General features: G+C 45.9%; 1 long non-coding RNA gene across 1 annotated transcript; it reads right to left on the bottom strand.

The window, feature by feature from the left end:
• Positions 1-850: 850 nt before the first annotated feature.
• On the bottom strand, positions 851-9,785 carry LOC139049659 (uncharacterized). The gene is made up of 7 exons (XR_011508479.1): positions 9,125-9,785; positions 7,425-7,518; positions 7,129-7,345; positions 3,212-3,332; positions 1,652-1,720; positions 1,133-1,314; positions 851-1,018 (listed from the first exon to the last, which is right to left on the bottom strand). It is a non-coding gene; the product is annotated as an uncharacterized lncRNA (long non-coding RNA).

The raw sequence follows: 9,785 nt of genomic DNA on the forward strand, positions 1-9,785 counted from the left end.
AACTACATGATATGGCCCATCACAATATCGACATAGCTCTGCTGTCTCGTCTAAAAATCCTTACCTAACCCTACTTCTTGAAATTGACATATACTGGCACTCCTTTAGGAGAAGGCACTAATTTACCAAAATTCCTTGTTGCGTAAAGAACATAATCCTGTGCCTCGTTAGAATGTGGCCGCAGCTATGCTGTATCTTCCCTAAATATCATTGATTGGACGGCCATACCACTGCCCCTGTAAATGCACGGACTTTGACCTGCATTTAGGGGAAAAATGAACGCGTTTGGGAAGATTCCTTGTCGCGAAAAAAAAAAAAAAAAAGCCAGCCCATAGCCTATCATATTGTCCACACTGCTTTGTTCTAACTTCTCCAAATAGCTGTAAATGAACGTACAAATCAGTAACCTTGCAAATGCACTTCCACACCCTCATTTATTTATTTCGTTACCACGCCTATTCCAATCAATCACCGGTGATGTATACTTTTGATCGCAGATCTCGACAAGTTGGAGCCGCTTGTTATGAATTGAAGGCCACAAAACAGTTAGTACATGCATGGCGCTTTCTCAATTAGTTTAATTTTTTGCACTCGGGCAATGTTGTGAATTTGACGGACCTTTTTGGAAAAAAAAAGCGTTTACGAAAGCAGATGAGCACTTTTGCGTGCAACATCAGACAGAGACAATGGCAAAATGGTAGCCCAGGCAAACACAAGCCGCGATATTGGTTCTCTCAATATCATCTGTTACGGCAGCGAAGGTGATGTATAAACGCAAATAAATGACTGAAATCAAGGTAACCTAAGTAAGGAAAGACGCTAATTTCCAGGATGGTTACTTGCCCAACTATCCGTTTTTACAAAGAAATTGTGACAGAAAAAGAATTTCGCCTCCTGTGATTCTTCACCGCCCAGCCATTCTTTTCTTCAACAGCATACAGGGTCAGTTTAGCAGCTGGCCACCAGGTCCGGGCAGGCAGCAAGACACCAGGTCACCAGAACTGCCATCCACTTCGTCCTCAAGACAGAGCAAGATACCAGTTTGTTAGAACACCTGGCCACCACGACCACAAGGTGGGTAAAATGTCACTGACAACTGCCCATCACGTCTGTACTGCGGGTAGGGACATACCTGGTCGCTAGAAGAGCTAGCCACAGGATCCGTACGTCGGGCCGCAGGGTATCTGGCCGCTAGAAGATCTTGCCACCGGGTGCGCAGAGCGGAGCGCATGATACCAGGTCGCTAGAAAAGCTGACCACCAGCTCCTCAGGGTCGGCAAGTCACCAGGCCTCTAGAACAGCTGGCCAAGAGGTCTGCAGTGTGATGAGCAAGGCAAATGAACTGCTATAAGAGCTGATCACCAGGTCCGAAAGGCTGGCCACCGGACCGCTAGCCGCTAGGTCCACAGGGCAGATAACAACGCACCAGCCCTCAAGAGAACAGGCGGTCACCATTACGTCAGGGTGGGTATCAAGATACCAGGCCCACTGAAGAACCAGCGACCAGGTCAGTAGGGCGGGCAGCAAAATACAAGTACTTAAGAACTGCTGGCCATGAAGACCGCAAGGCGGGGATCATGACATCAAGCCGCAAGAACCACCCAGTCAGTTTATTTGGGGTCAGAGAGGCTCATCGAAGAGTGGCACTTACCGCCAAGAACTCCACGACACAAGTTGGCCTGAAGGTAGGTGACGGACCCTGTTTCTTCAGCAAAGCTGCCTGGAATTACACACATTAGATACGGAAAATGCATGAACTTTCAAGGAAATGCTCATTGAAGTACTTGGAAGTCACAATTTTAACACATTTGAGCACGCAGAACTGTGCATAGTACTAGAGTTATATTAGAGTTATCACATCACTACTGAGTCTGTGGGCACGACTTCTTATTTGTTAACTGAAAACGAATGTGTTCTCATTTGAAAATGCGCTGTTTCAATTGTGTGATGGCCAATGACAAGCACGCGCAGCTGCTTTACGCCGGTTGAACTTGCATTACCGCCGATCAGGAAGGAGCCCAGAAAACCGTAAGGTGCTTCCTTTTTGAGGCAGCTTAAAATTATACGACATAATAATCAAAAGCCACTCCAAGAATATGAGCGACGCCTTAGTGGGAAGCTGCGGACAAATTTTTACCAGCGATTAAATGGCAGGAACGCGAAGTTTACCGAGAATACAGATTTCACTACTGGGATGCTGGACTCGGAAGCATAGCCATTGGAGCAGCACACACGAATCATCCGTGGTAACCGAACGTTCGTCGGAAAGGAGGCTCGAAAGCGCGCGTAATGTGAACAACGCAGGCGCTTTCGCGCCAGATTTCAAATAACTTGTAATTGCAAGGCAACGCACGTCCGCTATTCTATTCGTAACGTGTTCCCCATACGATCCTCCACTGAATGAGTTCCAACTTACGCATTTCGCATTTCTTCAGTAATAACATTAGTCAGGCAGCATAATTGTACTTCGGCTAGCTATAACCTTTTACTTAGTTTAGTGTCCTGTTGAGGCATGATTGCTAACCGTTATAAGAAACATTGAAGCACTCGAGTTTAGTGAAAGCGACGTCGATTTTACGCAATTATTATTGCAGAGCGAAAGCCAATAGAAATAACTTGGAGGACGCCTAAGCTTCGCGTTAATAATTGGAATGCGAGAGCATTCAAAGATCCCGGACTGCTTCTCACGCTTCCAGGCAAGTGCAGCTTATGCAACCTAATGTTCCTCGGGAAACGCCGGCGGCGAATGCTATGCACGCAGGCGAGCTTTCTAGTAGAAACGCGGCCTCTTGCATTGGCCGAAATTGGGAGTAGCTCACAGACGCGCCAAAAAAAAAAATAATAATCATTTTTTGGTTTCCTTCATTGCTTACCACTTTTAATAATTAGGTCTGAGAAGATTTAACATAACGGGCATGCGCTGTTGGTTTTCTGTTTCATGACATTTGTTTTGGGCTGTCATTCTCAAAATTCAGAGGAAAACCATTGTGACAAATCTAAAGCAAGGTGTGGGCAACTTTAATTCATGCGCTGCTGTGACAATATAACCTGCATATACCATGTCATGCAGCAAGGCGTCGCATATACATTTACCTAAACATATACGGAAAACTTCGCACACAGCACGCCAACGCGTGCACCAATGCCGATGGCCCTTAACACTATGGCTTTACTACTAGGATGCAATAAGTCACGTCTTCAATGTGCTTACCTTGCTAGTCTGGATACTATACTCGGCCACCATGCTGCCGCCGAAGCTGGCCTTGATGACGATGCACGAAAGGCCAGCATCGCCTTTGCTTGACAATGGTTTAAGAAACGACCAGGGTGATCTCGTGCCGTTCGTTCGCAGCACCATTGAAACAGGAAAAAAAAAGAAAGAAAAAGACACCGCAAGCGTATGTCAGAAGCAGGGTGATAGTGCGGGCACGCGGAGCTTTGGAGTTCTATTGTGGGCACCATGAAACGCCGCCACGATCTATCGAAAGCTGAAGTTTATCGACACTATTGAGTACTCCAGGAAGTGTAACTCATTATGATATCCGGCGCCTTTTGTGCGGGAGAGGAATACATCGACACTTCTATTGTCGTTTCCCTCCCGTATGACTGCGTCAGGCACAATCTATTAAAAGAAACAGGACAACCAGTAGCACTTGTGTCCGCCATTGGTAGTATGTCTTTATTTTTCTCTTTGCGTTGTTTTGCAAATATACGTGGGCAGTCTGGAGCGATCCCTTACGGATATAGTTTGACTTTCCAGAGATATCGCGAGACTTGGCCCAAGACTCAATAAATCATACGTCCAACAGAACACCAGAACCGCCCTTGGTCGCATACAAAAAGACGCGATCGCATGGGAAGCACACAAATATAACAAAACATTCCGACAAATTAACCATTGTGAAAGCATCTCAGGTAAATACTTTCTTATCCGAGTTAAAAAGGCAAAACGCAGGAACGAAGCGCAAGATAGTAGTTTGTGCGGAAGGGCCCAGTCCATGATTCCCCATGACACCGCAATTCCTGAGGGGAGACGACAACGAAAGCCATGCAATGCTAAAGCATGGCAAACGCAACTGCCGTAGTTTTACCTCAATGATACCACTCAGCTTATTTGATTATTATTATTATGCAACAATATCTCACAACTTCAAAAGAGTCCTAGAGAGCTCGAAGAATGCCAACATTCTATTAATCCACAAAAAGGCAGGCATTAGACTTGAACAATTATAGGAACATTAGCTTACTTACAGTATTGTATAAAATATTCACCAAGATAACTTCCAATAGGATAAGGGCAGCACTGGAATTTAGTCAAAGAAGAGGACAGACTGGCTTCCGGAAGGGATACTCTAGAATGGACCACAGAGTACAATTAGCCTTTCTATAAAGCATTCATAGATTACGGAAATGCATTTGATTCAGTAGAGATCTCAGCAGCCGTAGGGGCATTACGTAATCAAGGAGTACGGAATGCCTACGTAAATATCTTGGAAAATATTGACACAGATTCCACAGCTACCTTAGTTCTCGATAAGTAGAAAGACCCCTATAGAAAAAGGGGTCAGACAAACAGACAGAAGCTCTACATTGCTATTCACTGTATGCTTCGAAGAAGTATTCAAGCTATTAAACTGGGAAGGCTAAGGAGGAAGGGTCAGCGGTAAATATCTCAGCAACCCTCGGTTTGCATATGACATTGTCATGTTCAGCAACACTCGGCAGGCAGACGATTGAGGACCGTAAAAGAGAGAGCGTAAAAGTGGGGTCCAAAGTTAATATGCAGAAGACAAAGACAATGACCAATAGTTTGGCAAAAGAACAGGAGTTCAGGATCGCCACTCATCATCTAGAGTCTGTGAAGGAATACGTTTACCTAGGCCAATTACTCGCAGGGAACCCTGATCACGAGAAGGAAATTTGCAGAATGAAAATGGGTTTGCGCGCATACGGGAGACATTGTCAGACCCTGACCGGAAGCTTACCATTATCATTGAAAAGAAAGGTATACAATCACTACACTCTACCGGTGCTAACCTATGGTGAAGAAACTTGGAGACTGATAAAAAAGATCGAGAACAACTTTAGGACCGCGCGAAGAGCGATGGAAGGGAGAATGCTAGGCGTAACGTTAAGAGACAAGAAGAGAGCAGTGTGGATCAGAGAGCAAACGGGACTAGCCCATATTCTAATTGACATTAAGGGGAAAATAATGGTGGTGGGCAGATAACTAATGCGTAGGTTATACAACTGGTCGACCATTAGGGTTACAGAATGGCTCCAAGAGAAGGGAAACGCTGTCGAGGACGGCAGAAGACTAGGTGAGGTGATGAAATAAGAAAACTTACAGGCGCTAATTGGAATCGGTTGGCGCAGGACAGGGATAACTGGAGATCGTACAGGCCTTCGTCCTGCAGTGGACCTAAATAGAATGATGATGATACTGAGCCCGAAAGCCATTAAATTACAAGACGGAGGTGATCTGACGACTGTCTGATAATGATTGCGAAGCCTGTGGCATGAATACTTAAGTGCAAGCGGCACGGAAGAATTGTGCATAAACCACCGACGACGACTGCCAATGTAACCCAGTAGCACAAACGAACTAACCATTTACTGAACGAATGACTCAACGAGCCGACCGACAAGCGAGCGAACGAAATCTTCCTTGCCGAGTCGGACCACCAACAGACAACCAAAATGAGTGAAATAGGCAAAAATAACTATCCTCAATTATAAACAGTCTGCACTGCACGCTGCTTCAGCATCATCATCCATCACGACGCACGTGCAGCAAATCTTCAAGTTGCAACTTTTTTGCTGCCACAGCACTCATGTAATCCCGCCATCAATGACACATTCATCATGACACAGGCACGCATACGTATTGTCTCGTAATCTTGTTGTCCTTAGAATGTCGCTGCCGTTTGTTATTTATATTGTAATTATAGGATGTTAACACGTAGAAAAATCACTGAGGTCCATTGTTTGCTCCTAAAGCTTGACGGGACAAAAGTAGAGAAAATCAAGTTCGCGAAAGCTGCGAAGAAAACTGAAGACAATCGACATATTGCGCACAAAGCAGACTTTCAAGGGTCGTGGACGCACATAAAAAGGTTCAAAAAAAAAACAAGGAACTGGTAGAAACAGAACGTTATGCGATTATTGCTGTCACGGATAATGCAACATGGTCAAGGCAATGCAAAAGGATAGACAGTTGGGCGAGTTGGTACGGTAACATGATTTTGGCTTCTAGCGCGAAGTGAAACACAGACACAGAAAGGAGCAGACAGGACGAGCGCTCGTCCTGTCTGCTCCTTTCTGTGTCTGTGTTTCACTTCGCGCTAGAAGCCAAAATCATGGTCAAGGCAAACGCGATTGTTTCTCATTTCAACAACGCGAATCGATCAACGGCGAAAAAGTGTTTTGCCACTACGATACAACCACTGATACAGTCAGGAAATAAGCGCGTAGCCGACATAGCAGAACGTGCGTTGCCCTCAGTGACTGTCAACGCATATCTGCTGAAGAGCGCTATCTCAAACTGACAACTGTCGCGAATATATTCTGAATTCACATGGATTACAAATCTCTCCTACTTCTATGTGCACGCACCTGTCATCAGCACTCTTGGTTCCACAGGCATCGAACATAGCCTTCGCTCTCGTGACATCGCTACGTAGATATGTCACAGAGTCAATCCGCCCGCTTTAGTGTTTCCATTTCGGTATAGCTTCTGAACGGTGTGGAGAACAAATCCAAAATTGTCTCAGCTGAAGCTTGCGCATAAACAGTGCATAAATTTACTCTTTGCGTAGGCTGAAATTAAACTATTGTGCGCACCGCCGTTCATTGTATAGTATTTACTAAAGGTCTTCTGTTCAAGTAAGCAACTAACAAAGGGAGGAAGAAGGTATTTCTTTGAAATACATGACATCAAATTTAGGAACGTTATTAAACATAACAGGCAGCTGTACTACATTTGTCTAGCCACAGATACGCCTACTCCAAAAGCCCGAAAGAGAAAGCGGTTACAGTAAAAAGCAGCGGACGCCACTTCATGCGGCTGCTACACCAAAAGTTGCTTGAGCGTAATGAAATCAAAACAGTCGCAAGGAATGTTCTCACCTTGTCTGCTGCACGGAAAACAGTACCCCAGAGCGCAAGAGAACAAGTGGTCACCAGCCCTGCAAGGTCTTTAACAAGACACCAGGCCGCTTATGATGGCCACCAGCTCCACAGGGCCGGTAGCAAAATACAAGTAAGCAAGCACTGCTCGCCACCAGGACCGCAGGGCGGGCAAGTCACCATGCCTGTAGAAACGCTGACCGCCAGGCCCGCAGTGCTGGAAGCAAGACACTAGACGTAACAAGGTCCGCAGCGCGCATAACAATACACCAGGCCACCGTACAACAGGCGCTCACCAGATCTGCAGGGTGTGTAGCAAGACACCAGACCGCTTGAGGTGGCCACCAGGTCCACAGAGTCGGGCTTGAACTCACCGCCAGGTCCACAAGGCTGGGAGCAGGATACAAATGCGTAAGAACTGCTGACTACCAGGTTCACAGGGCTGGCAAGTAACCAGGCCTCTAGAACAGCTGGCCACCGGTTCTACATTGCGGGAAGCAAGACACCAGACTGATATAATAGCTGGCCGCCTTGTCCGCAAGGCTGGCCACCATGCCACTAGAAAAGCTGGCAACAAGGTCCGCATCCCGGATAACAATACACCGGGGCGCTGGGGAACAGGTGCCCACCAGGTTTATAGGGTGGGTTCCAAGACACCAGGCCGCTTGAACTGGTCACCAGGTCCCCAAGGCCGGCAGCAAGATACAAGTACGTAAAAACTGATGGCCACCAGTACCGCATTGTGGGCACCAAGACATCTACCCGCTAGAACTGCCCAGTCAGCCTAGTTGGTATGAAATAAGTTAATTTATGACCGGCACGTACCGTGACAAACTCAGCGACACATGTTGGCCTGAAGGTTTGTAACGAACCCTGTTCCCTCAGCACAGCAGTCCGAAGTTACCCTTAGACATCAGAATATCCGTTGACCGAAATTAACGTGAAAGAGGTGAAATGCGGATTAACAAACCAACAGAGAAACATACATACCGTAAAGAGGGTGAACTTTCCAAAGAATGTTAGGCGCAGTAATTGGAATTCAATCTTAAGACACTAGTCCGCACAGAACTAGGCGTGATACTATCATTACAGGCTTTGCGTTGGGTCGTAACCTTTGAAATTTATCTCACTATTGAGACTGCAGCCTCAATAATTTTTTTCATTCGTTAACCGAAAACGATTCTAGGCCCAACCTAGTCATGCGATTCTAATTTTCTTCTCGTTCGAAGAAGTGCGCCTTCAATTATATTTAGGCCTATGGCAAGTACAGGTAGCAGCTTTTCGCCGAACAGGCCTGCGTCCCCATCGACAAGAAAGAATTATGAAAAACCGTAGTGTGCGCTTCATTTTTGCAGCAGCTATATATTATCGCGTATAGTAACGAATCCCACGACAGGAATATGAGTGACGCAGCAGTGGGTAGCTGCGGACAAATTACTACCAGTGATTATGTTGCAAGAAAGCTGAGCACGTCAAGACAAATTTCACTGTTGTGATGCTGTAGTGAAAAATGTAGCCTTCGAAACAGCGCACATGTGATTCACCTGTGATGACCGAAAGTTCGTTGGAAAGCAGCCTCGAATGCCCACGCATACGCTTTAAAACGCAGATGCTTTCGCGGTATTTTTATATTATCTCAAACAGAGGAAACGCACGTTTGCTATTTTATTCGTAACGTGTTCCTTACGTAATAGTTCACTGGATAAGATGCAAGTTACTCAGTTCGTAATTTTTTGTCAGGTACCATAATTGACATTACTGAGGTAGCATAATTGTGGCTCTGCTAATTATAATTTTTATTTCTAAAAGCGTCTTCTTGACGCTTCATTATTAAGCGTTACAAGAAACGTTGACGTATACGAGTTTAGTGAACGTGAAATTGCTTTTACGCACTTTCTTTTGCAGAGAGAAGGGCTATGGAAATATCGGGATGCAATAAGTCGCGCCTTCAATGCGCTCACCTTGCTGGTACGGCTAATATAGTCGGGCACCGTACCTCTTCCCATGCAGGTCCTGGTGTCGATGCTCAAAAGGCCAGCATCGCCTTTGCTTGACAGATGGGTTCCCGACACGACCAGGTAGATCTCGTACCGTTCGTTCAAGGCACCATCGAAACAGAAAAAATGAAAACACAGCACGCGTATGTCAGAAGCACGGTTGTGGAGGTGGGGACGCGAAGCCTTTATAGTTCCATCCTGGACACCGTCAAAGGCCGCCATGATCTATCGCAAATTGCAATTTATCAACAGTCTTAAGTACTCCAAGAATTATATGTCGATATGACATCGGTCGCTTTTTTGCGCGGGAGAGAAAGACATCGACGCTTCTATTGGCGTTTCCCTCGCGTATGATTGTGTCAGGTGCAATCTATTAAACGAAAAAGGTCAACGAGGCTCGCTTGTGCCCGCCATTATGAATATGCCTTTATCTTTCTGTTGTTGTTTTGCAAAAGTAGGCGGTCATTCTGGGGCGATCACTTACGAAAATAGTTTGACTTTCGCGACATCACGCGAGACTCGGCCCAGGACTCAACAACGTATACAGCCAACAGCGCTGTTCACACAGCGGGAGAGCGATCTTGACGCAGCGCCAGAAACGCTCTCGGTCGTACACGAAAAACAGGCGAACGCATGCGAAGCACACAAATACAGCACAAC

The sequence above is a fragment of the Dermacentor albipictus genome, chromosome 9 (genome assembly GCF_038994185.2).
Source record: "Dermacentor albipictus isolate Rhodes 1998 colony chromosome 9, USDA_Dalb.pri_finalv2, whole genome shotgun sequence".
Taxonomy (NCBI): Eukaryota; Metazoa; Arthropoda; class Arachnida; order Ixodida; family Ixodidae; genus Dermacentor; species Dermacentor albipictus.